The sequence below is a fragment of the Cynocephalus volans genome, unplaced genomic scaffold (genome assembly GCF_027409185.1).
Source record: "Cynocephalus volans isolate mCynVol1 unplaced genomic scaffold, mCynVol1.pri scaffold_35, whole genome shotgun sequence".
NCBI classification, from domain to species: Eukaryota; Metazoa; Chordata; class Mammalia; order Dermoptera; family Cynocephalidae; genus Cynocephalus; species Cynocephalus volans.
In genome coordinates, this window is record NW_026902463.1 from 4,727,634 (window position 1) to 4,754,957 (window position 27,324).

At 44.8% G+C, this 27,324-nt stretch overlaps 1 pseudogene; it reads left to right on the forward strand.

The window, feature by feature from the left end:
* Nucleotides 1-1,101: 1,101 nt before the first annotated feature.
* LOC134369032 (histone-lysine N-methyltransferase PRDM9-like) lies at nt 1,102-21,825 on the forward strand (annotated as a pseudogene).
* The last annotated feature ends 5,499 nt before the right edge of the window (nt 21,826-27,324 follow it).

Below are 27,324 nucleotides of genomic sequence, written 5' to 3' on the forward strand. Positions count from 1 at the left end.
GTCGAAGGACAGGTAGGACTTCACATAACTTGGTCCCAGGCAGTTTTTACTGTGTACTTCATGTGCTCTTTGCCCTGGTCCCTTTCACCTTGCCTCTTTTGCAGGAGGTAGCCCGGGAGTCTACTTGTGCAAGTGAAAGTGCAAAACCAGGTTACCAGAATAAAGAAGGAAGGGCAGAAAACACAGTTGTGAAGCAAGGGGGTGCCTGTGTACAAGTCCATCGAGACACTAGAAAACAAGACAGTGACATCAGTCACTCAACACAGCCCATGGGGAACCACGATCGGTACCCTCTACCCAACAGGGAGGGGAGTAAAGAGAAAGATCACGAGGAAGAAGGGTGTAGGAGATCTGGACGACACCCTTGACCTACCGACCCACTATACATACCGAAGAGAGGAACCTACATTCCTGCGCATGACTTCCTTTCTTCCAAAGCACAAACGGCCGGTGGCCATCTGCCATTGGTAGAAAGGAGGCCACGGCTTGCTCTCTCAGTCTCTGGGAAGGCACTGCATAAATGTGTGCATGCAGGCGGACGGACATTCTGCTGAATCAATTCCATTGTGCCAGGCACTGAGGAGGAGTGGGTCTGATACTTGCAGAGACAATCGTGCACTATTTCTGAGACCCCTAATTTTCCTAATCCTGAGGGAGGGCTTGCAGTACTGCTCTCTGCCTCTAGACCCGATGAAATCCAGCGCGGCATCATATAGAGCAACACATGGGCCCGACCCTCAGAGAACCTCATTCTGTCTGTGGGCTGGAACTGAAATACCCAGTACTGTCCAATGCGCCCACTTCGTGTCCTTAAGTACTTTATGTTGTCTGGGTTCGGTGCCACACAAGACGCAGGCATGGACTTTGGAGTGGAACACTCATTGGACTTTACAAAGTGCAAACCGGCTGTGTGTGTGCACTGCACCGGGCAAGCTTGGAGGGCTTCCTAGAGACAACGGCCAGGGTTCGCAGGCGGGGCAGTTGTGCCCCAGATGCCTGAGTACGGGAGGCGGGGCCATCCTGCGTGACAGCCACTACCTCTTCATCCATTGGCCGTGGACCAACAGTAGATGGCTGGGCGTGGCTGGGTGCCTTGGCGCCATGAAGCCGGCAGAGCGGGCCAAAGTCCTGCGCATGCGCAGAATGCCGTGACCGACCGCGAGGCTCCCGGAAGTTCTCAGAGCCGGAAGCTGCCTGTGGCTCGGCTTCTCTAGCTGCTGCTGGGGGTGTGCAGCTCAAGGCTTTCGACCTTGCCTACCCGGCGCAGCTGAGCCTGCTGAGGACCAGGGCAGCATGGCGAGTGAGGCGGGCTCCCGGGAGGAAGGGTCTTCCGCCGAACACTGGATAAAGGTAGGTGTGGGAAAGGGCCCTGGGGAGGGAGGGGCCGGTAGGCCTCTTGGGGAGCAGCCGCCAGAGGCCAGTAATGGCGTGGGGTGTGCGACCCTGGCAGAGTTGGGTGGGACGCCCGAGGAGGCCTCCGGGACCGGGGTTGAAGCTGTGCAGGAAAGCGAGGCCTTGGCAGAGAGGGAGGCGGCGGCGACCGGGCAGGAGGTGGCGCCAGTTTTGTTTGAGGCAGTGGAGGTGGTGGAGGTCGCTGTGGAGGAGGAAAGAGGAGAAACCGGAAGAGGCTTGTGAGGAAGGAAAAGTCGACGACCAGGAGGATAAAGAGCAGGAAGACGTGGTGCTGTGCTTGTGGATGTAATGGCGGTGGCGGAGGTCGTTGAGTGGCAGGAGGAGCAGGAAGAGAAGGGGAAATCCGAAGAGGGACAAGGGGAGAGAGAAGTCGAGGAGCAGGAGGATGTGGTGCTTGTGTTGGTGGATGTTATTCAGGAGGTGGAGGGAGTTGAGCAGGACGAGGAGAAGGAGGAGCAGGAGCAGTGGAAGGGGGAGTGGGCGCAGCACGTGATGGACGGTGAGAGGGTGGTGTAGGAGCCTGACAGGGAAGAGGAGGAGGAGGAATTTGAGGAATAAGTTCAGGAAGAAGACCTGGGGGAGGAAACTCTGATGCAACTTGTAGAGCCTGAGGAGAAGCTTGAATAGAAGACCCCGACACAGACTCTGTGGAGCCCCATGTTGTCCTTATCCCCTCTGTAGTCACTGGAGGCCCTTCAGTTAGAGTTGGAGCCCGTGAACAACCAAGCCAGGAGGGCCTTTGCTCGTTTGAGGCAGAACCTGGTGCAGAGACGCAGGACTCATCTCGGTCACCGAAGGGCCATCATCCAGGGCATCCCTGGCTTCTGGGCCAAAGCCGTATCCTTTTGAATCTCGCTTTGTACTGACCAGTAGGAGCATGGGCAAGGGTAATAGCAATCGATCCACGGGACAGCTCAACATGAGAATATACAGGCTTTTCTGGCCGGTTGCTCAGTTGTTTAGAGAATGGAACTGATAGCACCAAGGACCAGTGTTCCATTCCTGTACTGGAAAACATCTACTTGGGGGTTGTGGGGGAAGGTACAGACTGAGGGAAGACGGAGCTGCAGCCACACTCGTGCAAATACAAATACTTATGGCACAGAGACACTAACTGGGGCGGAGAATTAGAAGTCATTCTGGATCAGTGTCGTGAATAGCACAAAGGAGTTCTCATGTAGAAAAGGTGTTTGAAGGACAGGCTTTGCTGACAATAATGCTGTAGGAAAGTGTATGAATTCCCACCCTAGTCAGTAAGAGCTGATAAAGTGCATACTTAGATACAAGCAGATTCACTTTTGCCCCTAGTACATCAGGGACACATAGAGCTCAGCATCCCTCAGAAAGGAGCCCCTCCCTGTGTCAACGTGGACAGTCTCCCATTTAAGGCCATGCAAGGCACCCATTGCCTTGAGTGTGTCTCATGAAAGGCAGGGAGGGCACGGTGCATAAGGTGTGGGAGACACAATGTGTGAGGTGTGGGAGACCCCTGCGCAACACACTCTCCTAGCTGGTTATACATGCTCAGTTGCTTCTAGCGCCTACTTCCGTAGCATGGAAAGGCTCCTTGACCTGAGGCAGATTGTGAACCACCCCGAGATGTTGGCCATGATCAGCGATGAAGATGAAGACTTGCTTAGCTACATGATCGACTTGGAGGTCAGAACTAGTGAGACTGAGGCTGGAAGGTTGAGCGGGGAAGGATAAGAGAAGCAATACTTTCAGGCAAACAGAAAAGGGTAGGTGACCTGAAGAGAAATTTTAACCTTCTCCACTTTGTCATGACAGGTGGAGGAAATCAGGCATCCCATTCACTGCTGCAAGATCATGTTGTTCTTTCGGAACAACCCGTACTTCCGGAATAAAGTGATTATTAAGGAATATCTCATTAATGTCACCGGTAGGAGGTGGATCCCAGGATGGGTAGTGAAGGTGTTGGGTTTATCATCGTCAGCATGCTCCAACCCCTTCCTGTATACTTTTCTTCCCTGCAGGATACAGGGCATCTCATTCCACTCCAGTTCAGTGGTATCAGGATTATGAACATGAGGCTTATAGCCGCAGGCACCACAACAGCAGTGTTAACTTCTTCAACTGGTTTTCTGACCACAACTTTGCAGGATCTAACAGGATCGCTGAGGTAGGGCCTCACTGCGAAAATTCAGAAATGACCAGGGAGGGTTCCCAGCCTTCTTGGGAATGGTGTCTGAACCCTGAGCGGTCCTGTCCTGGTTCCCCTAACAGATCATCTGTAAAGACCTATGGCTCAATCCCCTGCGGTACCACATGAGGATGCAGGTGCCTGGACAGGGAACCGAGAGGGCAGGTGAGCAGCTCAGGAAGTAGGGGCTGAAATGCATGTTTTTAGGTACCTGGACACTCATTTCACAAGTGTAGAAATTGAAAGACAGGGAATGACACAAACCAGGTCACCCAGGGCATCAAGATGAAACAGGAACGTTGGAGAAACTGCACTGCAAAACAAGTTATAGCTGGGGAAGCTTAAGCCCACTGCACTATAGTCAGTGTCCGGAGTCGTTTGGACAGAAGCAAAGCTCAATCCTTTACTTCTCTGAACTTAATTCCATGACAGCCAACCCCACCCTCAGTCATTTCTCCACCCCCTTAAATTTTGGCTCATCAAATGTTCCTCCTTTCACCCTTTCCACAAAAGGCTATGAATATTTGTACAGTCTCTCATTCCTTTCTCTCATCAATTTTCCATTTTGGTAATCAGTGTCTTTTAATTTTCTTGTTTATCTCCTTAGCTTATTCTACTCATACAGAGAACACTGGCAGTGGGGCAGATGTTACGGAGAGCAATTTCTAACACATGGTAAGGGGAAATTGAAGAGGTCACAAACGGGGAAGGGCTAGTTTTTCCTGGGCAGGACCTTGCATAATTAAAGCAATTTTTAACATTTTTCAGAGAAAATGAGTTTTTATGTGTGTTTGTGTGTTTTAGAGTATTCCAAGTTTTTGAGTTGAATATCTCGGAGCATCAGACTTTACCTAAAAAAGCAGAACTTCTAAAAAGTGACTTCAGATACAGTGTTCTCATGCTCAGGATTGAAAGAAAAGCCGGTCAGGTGATGAAAAATGCAGACAGCAAGACACTTGGATAAAATCGGATTGGTGTGAAGGAGAAATAAACACCATCAAACATATGTGTCTCTGTGTGTGTGCTTGTGTACCGGATTGGGGTGAGATTCTACATAGGTCAAATCCATGTGGGATTTTTAATTCTTTGTCCAGGAACTGTCAGTCTGTGGCGGATCTGGGCTTATAAAGTTGTAGAGAGCAGATACACAAGGTTTGGGATTCCGTCTGAGGACTTTTTTTATTCCTTCCCCACAGAGCAGGGGGTTGTGGAGAAAGAAGAAAGGAAAGAGAAACAGTTTAGTTTGACACTTCTTGTTTTTCCCAGGAATGTGAGGGTTGTTCAAGGAAAGGACCTAGTGATTACAGAAGTAAGATAATCAGGGTGAAATTTTCTTGCACAGGGCTCCTCCAAATATCCTCTCTTGTGCGTTAAGAGAATTCAAGGTGGAAATATTAAAGTTCGTTTCTCTTCTGAACCAAATGTCATCCTTAGGTAGATGAATGCACAGTGCTTTGCTGGGACAATCAACCTGTCAGGGCCAGGCTTCCCAGCAACATTTTAAGAAATGGGAATATATGGTATATGAAGGGACTGTGGGAAAGGACACAAAGGGATGAGGGAAGGCACTGAAGGTGTGGCTTTGTTTCTGGCAAAGGTGACTAAGTGAAAAGATAAACTTTTGGGAAAAAGCGGGTCTCCTTGTAGTTGTATGTGAGTCCCGTTGTTTTTCCAGGTGACTGAGTTTGGGCAAAAAATATAAACAGAGCAGGGAGGTGGAGTGGTTAAATATACAACTGCTAGACTTTCACCCATGTGCTGTCTGTCCCTAGATGATCCTAGATGTAGACATTATTCTTAATATTCCTATTTTCAGATGGTCTAAGCTTTTACCCAAGACCCTGTGTATTAGGTGAAGATCCCAAAATGTAAATAGGTAAAGCCATTATGAGTACATTCCTTTCTTGGTATACTCCAGTGAGAATGTTGTCTTAGTAAATGATACCCCACACCGTATTAGGAACCCAGAAACCTTTCATTTTCTGTGGTGTTTTCAGCATGTTGTGCATAAGGTTAACATAAAAGGAAAGAACGGGACAGGCTTTCTAAGCAACTTGGTCCATCTTGATCCAAACAGCAGGAGCCTTTTCCGGTGCCATGTACTGCTACCTATCTTCCATTGTGCTTGTAAAAGACAGCAGTTCCAGAAGCCCTGCATGAGAGCAGGTCAGCAGATTTCTGTGTGCCCTTTCCTGAGTATTTAGCTGCAAGTTTAGGGGTCTTACTTAGCGTTTAATGAATGGAGAAAAGGTTAGGAAAGGGTTCTCCAAATACTTATCTCCCGCTAGCCCTTGGTTGCCAGTTTTAACTGTAGCTGCTCTTGGAGTGAAATGTGAGGAGAACTTCCATGGAGGGTCTAGCAAAACCGTAGCTGTCTACTGTTGACTAAACTGCGATTGCCTAGTGGCTTGGTCATGTCCACCCAAGAGAATGCAGCTTCCTGAGTTTCGTCCTTGACTCATAGGTGTAATTCAGTCATATTACTGCTTTCACATGGTCCCGCTGTTTTGGGGTTACCAAAAGAAGTGTGAAATTGCACATTTTCCCTAATGTTTCCTTCCATGGAGTATCAGTGCATGTGGGCCTCATAATCACATGATTAATTTGTGAGCATTCTGACTTGATATCTCTGAACCACATTTGTTTTTCCTGATGTCAGTGTCTTGGTATTCTCTGTTTAAAATTCAAATTGAGTGTCTGCATTTCACCAGGTGTCTTTCTCATTCTGTGTGTGAGTGTGTGTCTCTTCCTCTGACTCTGCCTATACTTTTATCATCTGATATCATTTATCCTTGCTGATGTAAACTGAACACTCACATCTCTACAGTGGTTTCAATATTTTCATCTCTTTGCTTTGCTATCTGCCACTGTTACCGTTTGTTCATTCATTCATATATAGTTTGTGTCTGAGTCTGTCTCCAAGTGAATTTGGCTGTTTTCTCCATTTCTGCATCAAATCCGTCTATCTCCTTTAACTGATATTATCTGTGAGTTATTTTTTGGAGTCACGGAAATGCTTTACTTATAGGCATAACTAACCTTGTTACATATTTAGAAACAGGGATAGCTTGTGCACTCACTGAATTTAACGAGGAGCATAAATCCCACTTGGATCACATAAGAGAGGCTTTCGGAAAAGTCAGTAACAACTACGCCTCCTAGTTGTGCCCTCTTTACCGCTAGCCCCCAAAAGAGAATGAACGCTTTGAAGGGAATGTGTCAGGTCGTTTTCAAGGGCGGGGGGGAATCTTGGGTTTACTTGTCAGGTTTACTTGTAAGTGTTCTGTAAACACAGTGCAGTGGTGAATGGAGTTGATGGTCACAGCCCCTCCAGTTTTTAACTGGATTATTCCTTTAATAAACTTACTCTATGCACAATTTCTTCATGATTTGTTTGTTCTAAGCTATTTATGTATGGGTTTGTCATTGCATGAGAAGGTGTCAAAAAATCTCTATTCTCGTTGACCTCCTGCAGAGAAGTGAGAGAGGGACATAAACTAAACAGGGCATTCAGAAAGGGCAGGTAACAGTGTGAGCCTATTCTGCCTACAGGGTCTGGGTGTTGAAGAAATGTGAGGGCTTCAGGAAGAGATAATTTGGTCTAAAGGCTTCTAAGCCAAAGAACATTCTATCTGAACTTTCATGTCTTCTCAAGAATTTTGGGAGTTCGGGCAATTATTCTTCGAAATGTGGTTTTTTTTTGTTGTTGTTTTTGTTTGTTTGTTTGTTTTCCTGCCCTTTTCTCTTTAGCCTCTCTTCTGGGACTGTCATTCTGGGCTTCGACTGTTCCTCAAAACTCACTGGGGCTTGACCTCCATTGTAACAGTGCTAAGAGAGTGGGAAGTACTATTATAATATTTGAAAGATAGGGTCTTTGAGGAGGTATTGGATTGTGAGTACTATGCCCTTGTCCGTGAAGTAATGAGTTATCATGGGTGTGGTTCTGACAACTTTAGAAGGAAAGCAAGTGAGCAGGTTAGCTCTCTTGCTCACCCATTCTCTCCCTGTGACAGCCTGCATTGCTGTGGAGTCACCACCAAGAAGAAGGCCTTCACCGGATATGTTTCCTGGACCTTGGACTTCCCAGCCTCCAGAACTGTAAGAAACATGTTTTGTTTCTTTATAAATCACTCAGTTTCAGGTTTTCTGTTATCGGCAACAGAAGTGGATTAATACAATTGGCTTGCTTTATGGGGATCACACAGTCTCCTAGGCTGTGTTTAATTTTTTCTTTCTTCTCTCTTTCTGCTCGTCATACAGGATCATTTCAAGTGACCTAACTAAGTTTTCTGATTTTTTCTTCTGCATGCTCAAACCTTCATTTGAAACCTCTAGTGAAGGTATCAATTCACATGTTATGGTTTTCGAGCTGTTGATTTCTATCTCCTTATTGAGAATCTCTATTTGGTTAGACATTGTTCCCTTGGTTTCTTTTATTTCTTTGTGCATCATTCCCTTTACCTCTTGGACATATGTATGACAGTTGTTTTGGGTGATTTAAAGTCTGTCTAATAAGTTCATTGGCTGGGAGTCCCCACCCACCATTTTTAAAATTATCATCATCATCATCATCATCATCATCATCATCATCATCATCATCATCATCATCACTATTTTCCCGTGAATGGGAAGTGCTTTCATGTTTCTTTGCATGCTTTGAAAAGTTTTCCCGTTTGTTAGGTTTTTGTTTTGTTTTGTTTTTGAAACCTGGAATTTATGATTATTGCAATGTAGTAATTTTGGAGAACACGTTATTCTCCCTCACCATGGTTTATTTCTGATCATTATAGTCGATTTTGTAAACTTACTTTTCAAAACTGTTTTGAGTAGACCATACTTGTCGTGTGCAATCACTGATGTCTCTGTTCCATTAAGCAGTAATTTGGGAGACATATCTTTATGTGCCCAGAACAAAATGTAAGACAGGACAAATAAAAAAATGCTGTCTTGTTCTTTTCAGATTGGCTCAGAATTTTGGTACACCGTCAAAACTATACGAGCAGTTTACATCTGCTCAAGTCTTCTCTTGTGGATTACCTGAAGCCTAAAGATGAGCCTGAGAGAAAAGCTTGCTGTATTAGTCTGTTTTTGTTGCTTATAAAAAAATACCTGAACTGGGTGATTTATAAAGAAAATGAAATTTATTGCGAAAGTTTCTGAGGCTGGGAAGTCCAAAGTCCATCTGGTGGTGGCAACAGTGACCCAGGGGTCTCACGCTGCAAGATGGTGAAAGCTGAGAGAGAGAGAGAACAGAGAGACAGACTCTCCTCTTCTTTTAAAGTCCTCAGAACAACGTCACTCACCACCATTTTTAAACCATTCACTACTGCATGGTGCTATAATCCAATCACCCCTTCAGGGATCCACCCAGAGCAGCCAGTCCCTTAGGTTTGGGGCGGATTGTCCACAAGGCGGGAAAGACCAGGTCCCGCCTTACCACCCGAGCCTAGGACTGAGGGGAGCCTGTGACTGACAGGCTTGGCTCCTCCCTACTCTCCGCCCATTTATGTCCTTCTGATCGCTCATTGGCGGGAGCGTTTGGGTCACAACTCTGATAGGTGGTTTGGTGGTACCGGTGGCTGCGTGGCCGTTTCAACCAGAGAGGATCCCAGCGGGCGCCAGTCAGGGTGCGCAGCGGGGCAGGAGAAAGCCAGGGAGACTGACAGGAACTCGGGAAGTCTTTGCCGTGCAGTATGAAACCCTTGTACACCTTTAGCCCGAGACCTTCAAATTTCAGCCTGGGAAACCCCAGATCCCCTGATCCCCAAGAGACCTCGAATCCGCTAACCTGGACCGACCTCAAACCCCCTCGCCTGAGACCCCGACGCACCTCAGCTTCAGACACCTCAAATCTACCGTTCACCCACAGGAACGCCAAATCCTCTAATGATTAGAGTCCAAACAACCTAAGCCTGAGGAATCACAATTCCCCTCAGCCTGGGAAACGCTAAATTCCGCAGCCACAGAGAGACTGACTTTCCCCGAGCTCAGAGATCCTACTCAGCCTGGAAACGTCCTTCTGCTTCAAAGACCCCCAAATAACGTCAGTGTCAGAGAGCCTAATGCCCCCTAATGAGAGACCCCAAATCTCCTTAGCCTGAAAGACCCCGAGTTTCCTCAGCCTCAAAAATGCAAAATCCTCTCATCCTCAGGGACCCCAAACTCCCTTTACCTGATGAATCCCAAAGCCTCTCGACCTGAGTATCCCAAATCTCTTCAGCACGAAAGACCCAAAATCTTGTCCTGAAAAACCCCAAATACTATCAGCCTGAGATACCCCAAATCCTCTCAACCCCAAAACCCCCAGAACCTCAGCCTGAGAGACCCCAAATCTCATTGGCCTTGGAGACCCGCAATCTCCTCAGCCTGTGGGATTGCTGCTCCTTAGAGATCCAGACTGCTTTACTCCCACAGATTTCCAGAATCTCCAGTTGAAGATCCCAGAAGCTTCCTATGAGAAATGTTCATTTCCTCTCAGTGGAGCTGGTGAGTCTGACCCGAGTCCCATCAGTCAGGGGGCCTCAAAGTCTCCATGGGCCTCCCCCAGCCATCACATCTCAGGACTCCCCTCGAAGATACCTGAGCCTTGACCCTCAGGCACCTTTGCCACCCTTCCTCAGACGTGTCAAGGTGCAGGGGCACTGAAACAGAACAGCTTATGTTAGGTGGTCTGTCATGGCCAGCAGAGACCCTCCCCCTATCCCATCGATAGCCCTCAGACCTCCCCAACATCCTCCAGTTCTTGCAAAGTCTCCACATCTTCCTGGTCTGGACAACATGGCCAAGTGGAGAAGACAGAGCCTGGTTGTGCATAATGGTCTGGGCTGTGGCCTCCTCTCAGCACCATCTCTTTCCACAGGAACGTTGGCCTTGTAGCTGGGAGACTCAAGGGTTCTTCCCAACATTGGAGTTGGAGCAGGGAGTTGCCAGCCTGTCCCAGCACCGAGAGCTCCAACAGATCCCGGGAGGAGACCCCTGAGGGAGATGCAGGGAGTACAGGGCAGAAGCCCAAGGTGAGAGTTGGGGGAAGTCAAGCTGGGCTCCAAGCAGGATCTGTAAGAAGGATGGAGAGGGGAACCGAGTGACAGGAGCTGGTGTCTGGAAGGCCACAGACCCATGGCCTGCAACTCTGTGTGACCCTGGCTGTGAATGTGCGTGGAGTGGGGACAATTTGTCCCGTCTGGGACATGGGAGAGAAAAGGACACTGGAATCAAACTCTCTGTGTTGGGGAGAGCTAGGAAAATGCTGTGTCCTCTCAAACAGGACACAATCTGGGGAGGGCGGGAACAAATGTCTTTATCCTTGTTTCACAGAGACCACCCCAAGGCCCCAGGCTGTGTTCTGCTTGTTATGATTACAAGGTAGAAGAAAAGGCCCCACTCGGTGTTGTGATGTATACAGTAAATCACTGATGAACTATGTTATTTTCTCTAGGCTAAAGATGCTTTCAAAGGCTTTTCGATATACTTCTCCAAGGAAGAATGGGCAGAGATGGGAGAATCGAAGAAAATGTGCTATAAGAATGTGAAAAGGAACTATAATGAACTGATTAACATAGGTTACTCCAAGTGCTGGCTGAAGACCAGCCTGGGAAATAGAAAACAGGTCTTCTGTCCCTGTATTATTATGGCTCTCTCTTAGGTGGCTGCATCTGCCCACAGTTCCCTTCTGTATGGAGACAAATCTGGAGGGGAAATTTTGTTATTTTTATTTGTCAGGGTATGGCTGAGTGTCAGCACTAGTCATGCAGAGCTCACATCTTGACCTTGTTCAAGACTCTCCCAGCCCATGCTGAGCCACACTGGCTTTGTGGTGCTTTCCATTGCCACCACCCTTTGTTCCTCCTCCCACCTCTTCCCTTTTAGGACAAAGATTTGGCTTCTTTCTAGAGCCCCTCGAACAGCTTTCATGTGTCAATGAAGGCAGGCCAAACTCCATGTGGATGACACTGAGGATTCTGATGAAGAATGGATACCTAGGCAGAAAGGTGAGGGGCCAGGAGGAATTAGAAGTGACCTCCTGAAACCAGCCTGGGTTGATGTCTCGGCTTTATCTTAGGAGTTAACAAAGGAGAACATGTTCTCTCAAAAACAAATGTTCAACAAACAAGCAAGATGCGAAAGAGTATATACAGCAAGAGGCTGTTCATATAAAGGTTTTAAACGTGTAAAATGATTACATATTTTATTTACAGATACAGTAATAAGTGCTAAATGTATAAAAACCTGAATGTGAGTAAGAAATACCAAACTCAGAAGTTATCATCACAAGAGAAGGAGGAAGGGCTGGCAGGTGGCTTCACTATGTCATAGTTACCTTTTTTGTTTGTTTCATTTTTACTTTTGAATTTTGAAATAAAAAGTAGAAATAAAAACATCTCAAGCAGCTGTGGCACAATGTTGAAATGGGACTGCATGGTGGTGGATTTATGTTTTCCAGCATTATTCTCTGTACTTTTCTATACGTTTAAAGTTTACCATTCTTTTTTTTTTTTTCTTTTTTCTTTTTTTTTTTTTTTTTTTTTTTCGTGACCGGCACTCAGCCAGTGAGTGCACCGGTCAGTCCTACATAGGATCCGAACCCACGGCTGGAGCGTCGCTGCGCTGCAGCGCAGCACTCTACCAAGTGCGCCACGGGCTCGGCCCGAAAGTTTACCATTCTTTAAAGTCATAAAGAAAGACTTGTTTTGCTAAACATTGTTAATTAATTAGTGGGCAATTTAACTAAACCTTAATTGAACTGTAAATCCACCAAAGAGCTTTCTAACCCTAATCTCATAATAGTGCAGTCATTGGATCAAGTGTCTTAGAAGAAGAAATGACTAACCCCACGGTTTGTCACACATCATTATCTGGATTCAGTTAAATCCCCATCTTAGTCAATTTATTGTTTCTTATTGTGGTAAGAAATCACATAACATAAACTCACCCTCCTAACAGTTTTTGAGTGTTTCATATTATTAGCTATATACACACTGATGTGCAAGAAACTGCTAGAACTTTTTCACCTGGCATGACTATAAAACTATACCCATTGAACAACAATACCCCATTTCCTCCTGCCCCAGCTCTTGGCAACAATTCTACTTTGTTTCTATGAATTTGATTACTTTAGATACCTCAAATAATGAACCATGCCATATTTGGCTTATTGTGACTGGCTTACTTAACTTAGTAAAATGTCTTCAGGATTTATCCATGTGGCAGCATATGGCAGGGTTTCTTTATTTTTTAAGGCTAAATAATATTCCATTGTATTTCTATACCACATTTTCCTTATCCATTCATTTTTTAATGGATATTTAGGTTACTTCCACCTCTTGGGGGGAATCCCTCTCTTCCTCTTCTTATAAAAAGCACTAATCCCATCATGAGGACCCCACCCTCATGAACTCATCTAGCCCTAGTTACTTCCCGAAAGCTCCATCTCCAAATATTATCACACCAGGAAGTAGGGTTTCAAAATATGAATTTTGGAGGAAAAAAACCCAGTCATAGCACCCACTCTTTTAACTGAGTTTTTTTCTTGCTGAGTTGTAGGAATTCTTTATATATTCTAGATATTAACCCCTCATCAGATATATGGTTTGTAAATATTTTCTTCCAGTCTGTAGGTTGCCTTTTCACTCCTTGATTGTTTCCTTTGGTGCTCAGAAGTTTTTAAGTTTTACATAGTTCTCTTTGTCTGTTTTTGCTTTTGTCACTTATGCTTTGGTGTCATTTCCAAGAAATCGTGGCCAAACTCAATTTCTTGAAGCTTTCCCCCATGTCTCCTTCTTGAAGTTTTATACTTTTGGGTGTCACATGAAGGCCTTTAATCTATTTTGATGTAATTTTTGTATGTAGTGTAACATAGGGTCAATCTTCATTCTTTTGCATATGGTGATCGAGTTTTCCCAATACCATCTCTTGAAGAGACTGTCCTTTCCTCCATTGTGTGGTTTTGTTCAGCGTTTTTTCATGAAAGTCAAGCCAATATATTTTAAAAAAAAAAATGTAATAGAAACCTTGTCAACACAAGATGAAGCAGAGATGAGGTTTTGTTTTGTTTTGTTTGTTTTTTGATGGGTGACCAGTTACTTCAGTTGGTTAGAGTGTGGTGTTAACACCAAGATCCAGAGCTCTATTTTTAAAAAAAACATTTTAAGAAAATTAGCAGTGCCTCCAATAGAAGCAAAGGTCTTCATGGTACTTCAGAAACCATTTTCAAATCACCCTTGGATAATACTTGGAATTGTCACTCTCTAGTTCAGAATTCTCTGTCCCTAATGAGAATCTTCTGAGCTTGGAAATATTTACCCATCAAAACACTGATTTCTCATCACCTTTTGGTCAATCCTCCTTGGGTGGTCTTCAGAGTGGAACAGAGTAAACACCAGAAGGTGAATACCTGAAAAATCCTATTGACACAACAATCTTCCTCATGTAAGATCCAAACACAGGTAAGAGAAGGAGAATGTGCACAGTATCGTAGGACTGCTGCCTCCCTTTTTCTGATCTCTTTAGCATAATGGCAGACATCATCCTTTTAAGAGTTAATAAGAAGAGCAATGATAATCACTACTGCTTGTTTTATTTTTGCAATATTTCAGACTTTATTTTAAGCATTGTACGTGAATAAACTCACTCAAACCTTACAACAACCCTATGAAGTTGGTACTATAAGCATAACCATTTTGTGGATGAGAAAACTGAAGTACAGAAATGTTAGATTATGCCTGACATCACAGTCAGTAGTGGTTCAGTCTAATCCAATACTCCTTCTTTCCCTAAAGTACTTAAGAGCTGATTAAATCTTTCTTCTTTTGTAAAGTTCATGCTGCCTTACTCATACACCTTTACATTATTCATCTGACTGATTATTTCAACCTGATTCTTCTCTGATGTGCTAAGTGAGAGATACGCTAAGACAGTCTGAGGGGAGCTTGGCAATATACAGTCAATTTACATTGTGCCTGGTCCCAGATGAAGACGGAGATAGTTCCTACTCTCTCATAAGGGACCCATTCGGATGTGAGAAGACTGCTCCTAGCCCTGAGAAGTTTGAAGTTTGATTGAGAAACAACAGATAGGAGAATGACTTAGCACTTCATGTATATTACACTATTCAGTAGAAATGTATCCTGGTACTGATTTGAAATGCTCATCCCTGTAGGAAGAAGTTAACTGCTCCTTCCTCTGGGCCCGAACTAGGCAAATCTCATGCTGTTTGTAATCATTTGTATAGCCTGCCACCTCTGTATTACGAGCTCTTTGAGAGCCTGGTCCATACCTGATTATTCTCAGGAGTCCCAGGCCCAACTCAGAGCCCTTGATGACCCCCTCAGTGTTTTCTGAATAATTCCAAATTTTTCAAATTAAAATAGAGGTAACAGGGTCAGAGAGTGCTGAAGATAATATCTTTGAATTAGATTTTGACTGTAGAGATGGTTGAGGAGGAAAATTGATGTCAGGACTATAAGAGAAATTATTAATCTCAAAACACTTTGGTGAGCGTTATTACATTTCATGTTCACTGTACCATTAAGAATTAGCATGTATGCCAATTTACGGATCAGGAAAGTGAATAGAATTAGCTGGTAGTACACCATTACTTAGGCAGAATTGGAACAGGAACTAGTTAATTCAATTTCAAAGTTAAATATCCCTTCCAGGATATGGCAGTTTGCAGCTCTTAGCATCACTCTCTTAGTTGTCTAGATAACCTTTATGCCAACTGTTTCTTCTCTTCCCAACCTCACTGTTCATTCTCCAGATGTGTTTTGTACCCTCTGTGCTTTCCTACCTTTCTCCTTCTGTCAAATGTCTCCTAGTTCATAGAAGATCCCCTCTTTTTCCCTATAAGCCCCTACCTCCTTCTTTCACAGACCTTGTTGAGTCTCCAGGTAGTCTTCCAGATTATTCTCCCTCCCTCGCTCTCATGTATATATAGAAAGTTGAAGCAAAAGAGCCTTAAGACTGTCCTGCCCACACAGGCCTTTCCCTTTCTCTCTGGTATTCAGTCACTCCAAGTTTTTCCAGGGATTGTTGAACCATTAACTAAAGTCATGCATGTGAAAACAGGTTGCAAGCCCTAAGGAACTAAAGAAATGTATGTTGTCTTTTAATATGTGATTCTCACATTAAAGGGAATATCCAGATCACTGTTAAATAATGAATCTATTTTGAAGAAATTGTCAGGAACAACAGATTTACTGAACACAAGGGACTCAGAGAAGGCCCCGAAACGAGTGTCCCCTCCTGCTGAAGCAAGTACCTCCGGACAGCATTCTAGAGAAAAATTGGGTAAGAGAAAATAATTTGGGGACTTTAGTCCCTCTAGGTCCTTTAGAAAGGTTGATGAGTATGGTCTAGATATGTGGCGTAGACTTTCGATAGACCTGTGCTTAAGCTGGACTAAGCTGAGACCAGAAGTTAGATGCTGTATTGAATAACATGTAAGAACAAACACTAACTCTGAAGTCACACACTTGTTGTAATCCACGTAGAATCATTTGGACCTTGGGAAGACATTATAAATTCTCTGAGCTCATTAATGCTAATCTGTAAAATGAAGATAAAGACCAATGGCTCATATATTGTTTAAAAGCACTAAAATAAATATACAGTCAAGGTGTCCAATAAATCCATCTGTGATAATAGAGACCACATTTTCTTACTGTATATCCCTGCCCTTGTTCAATGCCTAATATGTAATGCACCTTCAACAAATATTTCATGGATAAATAAATGCATGCATTAACTGTTTTGTGACCAGAAAGTTTCGGAAGTTAATCCTGATCCTGGGAATCCAGAAACTAAAATTGAATTATGCATTTGTAGTCAGTGTGGGTGTAGAGTCTTAGTCTCTCTGAAATAATAGTTAAGAGGTAGTGAAGAGGTGGCGAGCCAGAGTATGTAGAAGGATAGACAATAATTTGATTGCAGGAGATTTCACAATTTCTGAAGATACAGGGACAAACACTCCAGACTCCTAACTTCACTCACTTACTCTTCTCCAATGTAGAACTCAAGAGAAAGGAGATTGAAATGAAGATGTATAGCCTGCGAGAAAGGGTCATGCATACAAAGAGGTCTGTGAGCCTCAGGATGATGACTACCTGTGTAAGTGACCCTTTTGGCCCACTCATGGAGAAGGCTATGTCCCGGTACAATAATTATATCTTGTTGTGTGACCCCAAATCATTCCTTTACTCTGGTGGCTTGGAGTACAGGATTGAGGCTGAATTATGTAAATGCTGGGCTCTTTCTGAAGCTCTTTATATCCAGGAACACGCACTATACTTTTCCTAATCCCTGCTGCTCTTGCCTTCAGATTGTGCGAAATGCCAGGACTTCTTCATCGACAGCTGACTGGCTTATAGACCCCCTACATTTGTAAAGGACAGTGCAGTGGACAAGGGGCATCCCAACCACTCAGCCCTCACTTTGCCCCCTGGGCTGAGAATTGGGCCGTCGGGCATCCCCGAGGCCGGGCTTGGAGTATGGAATGAGGCATCCGATCTGCTGTTGGGTCAGCACTTTGGCCCCTATGAGGGCCAGATCACAGAAGATGAAGAGGCAGCCAACAGTGGCTACTCCTGGATGGTGAGAAGGGCCTACCTTACCCCATCTTCTGGCTTCCTATATCCCTTCTGTGCCTTTGGTGGGACATCACCTTCTACATGCTAGAACATGGATAGTGACAACATGGTTAGATCTGTGTACTTAGTCGTCTTTACATGAACCTGGAACTCCTATTTAAAGGTCAGTGGGTGAGTGGGAGAAAAGTGGCACAGAGACAGAAAAAGTGCATTCTCCCTATGGGGCCTCAGCTCTGACTGGACAAATCAACTCAGATGTGTAGATGATGCTGAGGAGTACACAGCATGTGTCACCATTGGCGGCTGAATCCATGCAGGCTCAAATGCATGGATGACAGTAGAATAAAATAATTCTGATTATTACCTGCCCATCAAACCCAAAAATGACTAACTTATTTTTCTGAAACTCAGATCACCAAGGGGAGAAACTGCTATGAGTATGTGGATGGAAAGGACAAATCTCGGGCCAACTGGATGAGGTAAGGCCAATAGGTTTCGGGTTCCAGCAGGGACACTCATCTCTCTCAAGCTCAGCTTCTTTCCTCCTCAGCATTCCTCCCTCGATGGTTTTTACACTCTCTGCTCCCCTTACAATGTACTTTCTTATTATGAACATCCAGGAAAAAAGAGGTAAAATATAAACATTACCATTTTTTAATCAAAAAACTAAATCTCTATGATAGACAAAATTGGGGCACCAGGATAAACCCTGAGGAGCCTAGATTCATTGGGGATGCTGGATTCACACTTTAATTTATCTAATCAGCATTTATTAAGCATTTGCTGTACTCTAGTTTAGAAAATGGAGTACATCTCATGAATAGATCACACAACCCATGCCCTTGTGAAGGACTATTGCAAGCATAAATGAAACATTTGATTATAGGAGAAGTACACAAGGCCAAGACAATGTAAAACAAGGGACCTTTAATCTGTGAGGACAGGAATTCTTCCCAGCTTCAGTGAAATTAAAACCTGAAGCCTGAGAAGTGAGCTTCAGTGTGGTCATGGACCTCTGTGCTGCATGGACCAGCCCCTTTCCATGAAGGTTCTTGTTTTATTAGAGGATAAGAATAGGGATATGTTGTTATTATTGTGTATTATCATGCTAGGACAAAGGGACCTCTAAGTTTCTATGGGAACCCAGGGAGGCAGGTGAATGGCACCTGGGTAAACTATGGGAGATTAGAAAAAGGTCTTTCAAAAGAAGATAGACTTGGGGTGAGTATAGAATGATGTGAGCTTATCTAGAAGCAGAGTACATGATTGATCAAACACCAAATTCTGTGGTATAAGTAGAAATCGATTGAGAGTTTAGAGAAGTGAGAAGTCAGTGTTTTATGGCCAATCATGGTGGAGGTAAGTCTGTAATTGGGCTTTGAAGAATGGTTAAGTAGGCAAGGGGGGAAAAGCATTCCAGGCAGGATGAGCACCATAAGCAGGACTTGGAGAAAGAGGCTTAGGTATGAACAGCAGGTTCCTGGAGGAGGGTAACGGCATGGCCCGTCACAGCATGGGGGCCTTGACCATCTGGTGACAAGCCCAACACGGCCCTGGCAGGTAGTGGAGACTCACTGCCTGTTATTTTCTGTCCCTTTGTCTGCCTCAACCCCAGGTATGTGAACTGTGCCCGGGATGATGAGGAGCAGAACCTGGTGGCCTTTCAATACCACGGGCAGATCTTCTATTGAAATTGCCAGGTCATCAGGCCAGGCTGTGAACTGCTGGTCTGGTACGGGGATGAATATGGCCAGGAGCTGGGTATCAAGTGGGACAGCAAGTGGAAGAAAGAGCTCACAGCAGGGAGAGGTAGGCACCACATTATTCTTTAAAAAGGACAGAAAAGAAAGAATTCTCCTTGGGAATTTTCATGGTACAACTGTTAAGTAGAGTAAAATGCAGTCTGAAGTCAGAAAAATTTCAAATCAGGTGTTTCTGAAATTAAGGCTTTGTTTCATATGCATTTGACTTTTAGGGACAATTTATATTTTAAAATTTTTGTTCTCATTTTATTTTTTAACTACTTTATATGCAAAATATATAACAACATATAGTCCTGACAGGCTTAGAGACAAAGAACAAGTTCTCAAGCACCTACCGGCTGTTTCAACAAGGCAGTTTCTTCTGGCTCTTTTAATTATTTCTTAATTTCTTCCGTATTTCTAAATAACATACATATGTTGTTTTTCATTCATTCATTATTTCAATTAGGTGTCATTTGAATTCTTACTCTGTGCCAGACAATGTTCGAGAAACAGGAAATATGGATAGAACAAGATGATCAGAATAAGTGCTATTGAGCAGCTGACATGTGAGTTAGGGAAACACGCAGACACACACAGGCATGTGCATAAAATGAGACAGTCATTCATGCTTTCAAGAAAACTAAGCAAGAAAAGTGCCTAGAGATCATCATGAGGGGAGGGAAGGTATGGCAGGGAACATGAGGGAAGGTTCCTCTCAGGACATAACATTTGAGAGGTGCAGAGTTGTGCTCAAATGTCTCCAGGCAGAAGGAGCAGCTCGTGCAACAGCTCTGAGGCAGGAGAGAGTGAGGGTGTTTGAGGAATGGCTGAGACCACCCAGGTGAAGGAAGCAGAGAAGAGAGCAGAGGTCAGAGAGATACACAGAAGCCTGGACATGTAGTGCCCATGATTCCTGCCAAGACACTGGGGATTTTCCTGAGATGGAAACAATTGTGGACTTTGAGTTAATTTTCAGAAAATAATCTGCAGTGGGTAATCCCCTCAGACGCCACATCAGTCTCCAGGTAAGAGAAGATGGTGGGTTGGATAAAGATGGGAGTCAGGAGGAAAGAAGTCTGATTAGGGATACAATTAAAACAGAACTTCCTATTAAATTTGAAATGGGTTAAGACTGAATGAAATACCTCAAGTAGGAATACTTGATGTGTCACCCAAGGAAGAACATATTTTTATTTTATGATTTGTGGACACTGAGATGGAAGCAATCCATAATCTAGTTTAGGCAGCAGGAACCAGAGTCCTTTACTCAAGGGGGCCTGGACCACTCTGAATCCCACTTCCTGATGGAGAACCAGGTACACAAGAGTCCTCAATTAAATGTCTTTGACTGGGGAGACTCAAACTCAGGTGTACTTACATCTTTAACTCTACACTGCCTTCTACATTTGTGCATCTCCAGACGAAGTAGTTCGTGACTTACTAGATCCTTTTCCCCTCATAAGAAAAGTCACTAAGGATGAGTCCATCCATAATAGCCCTTTTTGTGTTGCTATAACACAATACCTGAGACTGGATAATTTATAAAGAACAGAGGTTTATTTAGCTTATGATTCTGGGACAGCTGCACCTGGCATGAGCCTCAGGCTGCTTCTACTCATGGTGGAAAGTGGTAGGCAGCTGGTGGGTACAAGCGGCAAGAGGAAGCAAGAGAAAGAGATGGGGGAGGTGCTAGGGTCTTTTAAACAACCAGCCCTCATGGGAACTAATAGAGTGAGAACTCACTCACTACTGCCACCTTCCGGGGAGAACAGTAATTCATTCATGAGGGATCTGCCCCCATGATTCAAACAGCTCCCAACACTGCCATATTGGGGATCAGATTTTCACATGAGTTTTGGGGGGACAACACATCCAAACTCTATCACCATCTATGTAATCCAGAGTTATTATTTCTCAGTAGAATAAAATAGCTGCAGATGCTCTATCAGGAAAAGTACCCAGAGATTAGGGAGAGAAGAGGATATGATATGACCTAGAAGATAATTGTAGTGTGTGGGGGGGGGAAGTCACTGCAGTTCCTTCTGTATAAAGACTGAAGCTGCCTCTGATGCTATTGAAGGTCCCTGGTTTGGCTGATCCATAGACAAGGCCCTTGATGTGGGCTTTCTAGATTTCTGAGGAAGATGTAGTAAACAAAAACAGAATGAAAAATAGACTGTAAAGGAATGCTTGGTGGGAGACAGCTTGTATTAACACATGAGGAATGATTAGTGGAGCAGGCCTTACTATACAACAAAGCAGATGGCCCAGTTGTCTACACCTCCCCTGACCAAAACCTTCTTCTTTCAGCGGAACCAAAGCCAGAGATCCACCCTTGTTCTTCATGCCCTCTGGCCTTCTCCAGTCAGAAATTCCTCAGGCAACATGTGGAACACAATCACTCCTCTCCAACCTTCCCAGAGACATCTGCAAGAGAACATCTCCAGCCAGGAGATCTCTGTGCAGTGGGTCAGAATCAGGAGCAGCAACATCCTGATCCACACAGCTGGAATGATGAGGCCGAAGGTCAAGAGGCCAAAGAAAGGTCCAACCCTTATATAAGAGGACAAGGCACAGGAGGATTTCAAGCACATTTTCCAGCCCGCCCAAAGGCCAAATGGGGAGTTCTAGGGAGAGTGAGATGGAAGAAGAGTCCAGAACAGGCCAGAAGGTGAATCCAGAGAACACAGGCAAGTTATCTGTGGGGGTAAGAATCTCAAGAATTGCAAAAGTCAAGTGTGGAGAGTGTGGGAGAGGCTTCAGTAACAAGTCAGGCCTCATCTGACACCAGAGGACACACACAGGGGAGAAGCCCTATGTTTGCAGGGAGTGTGGGAGAGGCTTTGGCTGTAAGTCACACCTCATGCGACACCAGAGGACGCACACAGGGGAGAAGCCCTATGTTTGCAGGAAGGGCAAGTGAGTCAGCAGTAAAACCACATCTCAACAGAGAGTGTGTGGCCACCACACACCTCCACAACCCAGCACTGAGGGAACTTCAGAGAACTTCTCTTGACCTCTCATATTCCCCAGGAGTGTAGAGACAGATGTGACCGATCAAACACACCCTCCATTTTCATGACCAGAGATGAGGCAGAAAATGTGGGAGGCAGGGGTTCCTTAAGGGTTCATGGTCTGTGGACGGGTGCGGATCCCCTCCATGTCCCACTTGGCTCCCCTCCATGTCCTTCTGGCCTCCTGTTCCAATAAACATCATCCCCATACAAAGCTGCAGTGCAGGCTGTGTACCTTGTTCTCAGTCCTAAAGGTGGGAGAGTCCAGGAGGCCACGGAGAACTTGGACTCTCAGCTGGGTCTCATGGGAACCAAGCCCTGCTTAAATCACCTCCTGGGCCCAGGGAGAGAACCAGGGGAGGACATGGAGACTGAGATGGGCCAGGAGGGGCCCGCCTCCACCAGCACCCCCTTGGCCTTTCCTGTTTCCTCTGATCTCTGTAGCCTTAGAGGCAGAAGCCAGGCAGGGACATGAGTGGGAACTCAAGAGACAATGAAAAGGAGTCAGGAAACCAGTTCCCCGAGCCCCCAACCCCTTCTCTATGGGTCCAGTCTTAGGCTGGGTATCAGGCATCATAGCAGAGGGGGCAATTGCAGCCCCAGGATCTGGGGCATGTTTACAGAGCAGGGCTTCGGTGGTGGGGTGGGCCCAAACCCTGTAATCACAGAGCCCTCCCCAGCTGTGGGCTCTTGGTCCCTGATCCTCCAGCTCCTGAAAACAGCATGAGGGTGGTGGGAGGAGACCACTGCGGTCTTGGTCTGAGGCTGCCCGACATATAATTTGCATATGCTCCAAGGTAGGTCATCTCCCCCAGACCCAAACGTTCCACCTGTAAAATGAAGTCTCTGGAATTGGGGAGAGGGAGGCGGGGCCTGGAGAAGGGAAGGAGTCATGGGACATATCTGACTGGGCAGGGACCCAGGAGGAGAATGCTCTAGGAGGTGGTAGATGGATGGAGTCATGGGAGTAACATTTTGGGGACTCCACTGTGACCTGTCTGAAGCTGGTTAGCTTGGGATGGGGTATAAAAGGCTGGTGTCCAGGGCCAGGGTTCCACAGAGGAGCAGGGGGGAGAAGGGGACGGTGCCCACTCCTCCGCTCCTCCTTCTGCCCCTGGTCCCTTCTGGGAGTGAATCCTCACACAGAGAAGAAAACCATGTCCCTGCACAGACTGAGTGTGTCTTCAGTGAGAGGCCGGCGGGCACTGGGGAGAAAGCTACTGATCCTGTGCCGGGTGGGCTCTGAGCATTGGGGGCACTGCCCAACATGGAGGCCCCATGGGTCTCAAGGCCCTGTCCAGGCACAGCTCCAGGGAGCTAGGTGGGCAGCCCACAGGTTCAGACTTGAAGACCTCTTTCCCTCAGGGCTGTGACTGGCATACAGCATTCGACGTGGGAGCCAATTTCTGATCAGATTCTGCTGTTGAGAGAGAGAGAGGTGGTGAGTTCACAGAAAAACAACAAGCTGACCTGGAGTTGGCAAGTGCATCACAAGCAATGAATTTGTGATGAAACCCAGAGTCTCGAAAACAGCATTTAAGTCCTCTAAGAAAAGTGCTAAAAGTAAACCCTGCAGATGTGTCGTGGCTGTCCTGATGTGCTCAGAATGCTGAGGAAGGAAATCAAAGGTTGACAAAACATCCACCTGCCTGTTGAGGGTTACAGGATTGAAACAACGTGCTGGAGACTGACTGCACTGGACATATTACAAGGTAATATGGGGAATTTTAAACAAGTGCTGGAGCAAATTGGGATCCTAGAAAAATGCAACTGAGTACAGGAAACACTGGCCTCAGCCCTTTCAAGTTAAGGAAGGGTTTGAGGTTACCTGAGAACCAACCCTGACCACAACCATGATATCCAGCCCTAAACCTCGAGGCATAATCCTAACATTAACCCGTGCAATACTGGCGTCTCTGTCCCTACAGTTCCCATCAACAGAACAAACCCACCCCCATGGGTTCACAGAGCCCTGGGGTGTTGGGGTGTGGATGGGGGGCCACACAGCTCTGGACCTGGAACCATTTCTCAAAACTTCTGTCCGCATCTTGCTTTCCAACAGGGAATTAAACCCTGTCTACATTGCTTGTTTCCTTTCAGTAGATGAGAGTGGAAGCCAGACTGAGAAGGGGCCTCCACCTGGATCACAGGTAGCCCTGAACCCTATGACGACCACATAAGAATTTCAAATCAACTAGCCAGAATGAAAAAGAAGCATCCCGAGAGTGTCTGCAGTGCAGCCAGGGATGGCAGTCACTGGACCATGCCAGGTGTTGGGATTGAGGTGTCTGGGCACCCACATTGCCCTGGGTGGGTCTTGTCACCACAATCTACCCATTGTCCAGTCTGACCCTCAGCAATGTACCCGTGGTGCCTGGAGATGGGCAGGAATGGTCAGCACATCTCAGAAGTCACCCAAGTGTCCCCCAGCTGATGACCTGCAGAGAGCTGACACCGAGCACATCGGCCTGACCTTGTCCTAAACTCCATGTGTGTCGACCCAATTAAGGTCAGAAGCAGCCAGTGACTGCTGCTTCTTGCAGCCAGTGACATCGATAATATTGTGATAGATGGAAAAGAACATGAGAGAAGAGAGTTCAATTGTGTGTATAATGAGAGATATACAGTGAGAGATGTAAAGTGAGATATGCTGAGATATTTATATAGTGAGATATATAGTGAGATATTTTATAGTGAGATGTTTATATAGTGAGATATGCGTATAATGAGAGGATTATACAGTGAGAGATACATAATGAAATAAATAAATAGTAAGGTTTTTATATAATGAGAGATACACAGTGAGAGATATATAGTGAGATATTTATACGGTGAGAGAGTTATATAGAGGTGTATATGTATTTGTACATAAGCACACTTACATAAAAGTCTCCATTTCTTGGCAAATTATCCAAGAACTCAACCAGTGTGTGGCAAAATTTAGTCACAGACCCTGGTGTATTAGCCCACTTTTGTGTTGCTGTAACAGAATACCTGAGACTGGGTAATTTATAATGGAAAGAGTTTTATTTGGCTTAGGATTCTGGGACAGCTGCATCTGGCGCAGGCCTCCGGCTGCTTCTACTCATGGAGGAAAAGCAGCAGCAGCTGGCGGGTACCAGCAGATCACATGGTGGGAGGAAGCAAGACAGAGAGAGAGAGAGAGAGTCAGGCTCTCCTCTTCTTTTAAAGCCCTCAGAAACACGCCCCTGAGCACCATTTTTAATCCATTCACTACTGCATGGTCCTACAATCCAGTCACCTCTTTAAGGCTCCACCTTTCAATTACCATAATAGGATTTCCCACCCTCTTAACAGTCACAGTGGGGGCTAAGTTTATTTATTTATTTATTTTTTGTTAATTTTATTTTGTCAATATACAATGTTGTTAATTATTGTGGCCCATTACTGAAACCTCCCTCCCTCCTCTCTCTCCCCTCTCCCTCCCAACAATGTCCTTTCTGTTTGCTCGTCGTATCAACTTCAAGGAATTATACCTATTATGTCTCCCCCCCAAGCCGTTTTTTTTTTTTTTGCCTGTGTGTGTGTGTGTGTGTGTGTGTGTGTGTGTGTGTGTGTGTGTGTGTGTGTGTGTGTGTGTGAATTTATTTATCTATTTTTAGCTCCCACCAATAAGTGAGAACATGTGGTATTTCTCTTTCTGTGCCTGACTTGTTTCACTTAATATAATTCTCTCAAGGTCCATCCATGTTGTTGCAAATGGCACTATTTCATTCCTTTTTATAGCAGAGTAGTATTCCATTGTGTAGATATACTGCATTTTCCGTATCCACTCATCCGATGATGGACATTTGGGCTGGTTCCAACTCTTGGCTATTGTAAAGAGTGCCGCGATGAACATTGGGGAACAGGTGTACCTTCGACTTGATGATTTCCATCCCTCTGGGTATATTCCCAGCAGTGGGATAGCTGGGTCATATGGAAGATCTATCTGGAATTGTTTGAGGAACCTCCATACCATTTTCCATAGAGGCCGCACCATTTTGCAGTCCCACCAAAAATGTATGAGAGTTCCTTTTTCTCCGCAACCTCGCCAGCATTTATTGTTCAGAGACTTTTGGATTTTAGCCATCCTAACTTTGGTGAGATGGTATCTCAGTGTAGTTTTGATTTGCATTTCCCGGATGCTGAGTGATGTTGAGCATTTTTTTATATGTCTGTTGGCCATTTGTATATCTTCCTTAGAGAAATGCCTACTTAGCTCTTTTGCCCATTTTTTAATTGGGTTGCATGTTTTTTTCTTGTAAAGTTGTTTGAGTTCCTTATATATTCTGGATATTAATCCTTTGTCAGATGTATATTTTGCAAATATTTTCTCCCACTCTGTTGGTTGCATTTAACTCTGTTAATTGTTTCTTTTGCTGTGCAGAAGCTCTTTAGTTTGATATAATCCCATTTGTTTATTTTTCCTTTGGTTGCCCGTGCTTTGGGGGTCGTATTCATGAAGTCTGTGTCCATTCCTATTTCCTGAAGTGTCTCTCCTATGTTTTCTTTAAGAAGTTTTATTGTTTCAGGGTGTGTATTTAATTCTTTAATCCATTTTGAGTTGACTTTAGTGTATGGTGTAAGATGTGGGTCTAGTTTCATTCTCCTCCATATTGATATCGAGTTCTCCCAGCACCATTTGCTAAAGAGGATGTCTCTTCCCCAGTGTATAGTCTCGGTGCCTGTGTCAAAGATCAGATAGCTGTAGGTGTGTGGGTTGATTTCTGGATTCTGAATTCTAATCCATTGATCAGTGTGTCTGTTTTTATGCCAGTGCCATACTGTTTTGGTTATTATAGCTTTGTAGTATAGTTTAAAGTCAGGTGGTGTTATGCCTCCAACTTTATTTTTTTTGCTCAGCATGCTTTGGCTATGCGTGATCTTTTGTTATTCCACATAAATTTCTGGATAGTTCTTTCCATTTCTGAGAAAAATGTCATTGGACTTTTGATGGGGATTGATTAAATTTGTATATCACTTTGGGTAGTATGGAAATTTTCACTATGTTGATTCTTCCAATCCAAGAGCATGGGATATCTTTCCATCTTCTTGTATCCTCTCTAATTTCTCTCAGCAGTGGTTTGTAGTTCTCATTATAGAGATTTTTCACATCCTTGGTTAACTCAATTCCTAAGTATTTTATTTTCTTTGGTGGCTGTTGTAAATGGGCAGGCTTTCTTGATTTCTCTTTCTGCATGTTCACTATTGGAGAATAGAAATGCTACTAATTTTTGTGTGTTGATTTGTATCCTGCTACTGTGCTGAAGTCATTTATCACCTCCAAGAGGAAGTTTTTTTTTTTTTTTTGTAGAGGCTTTAGGCTGTTCGATATATAGGGTCATGTCATCTGCAAACAGGGACAGTTTGACTTCACCTTTTCCAATCTGGATACACTTTATTTC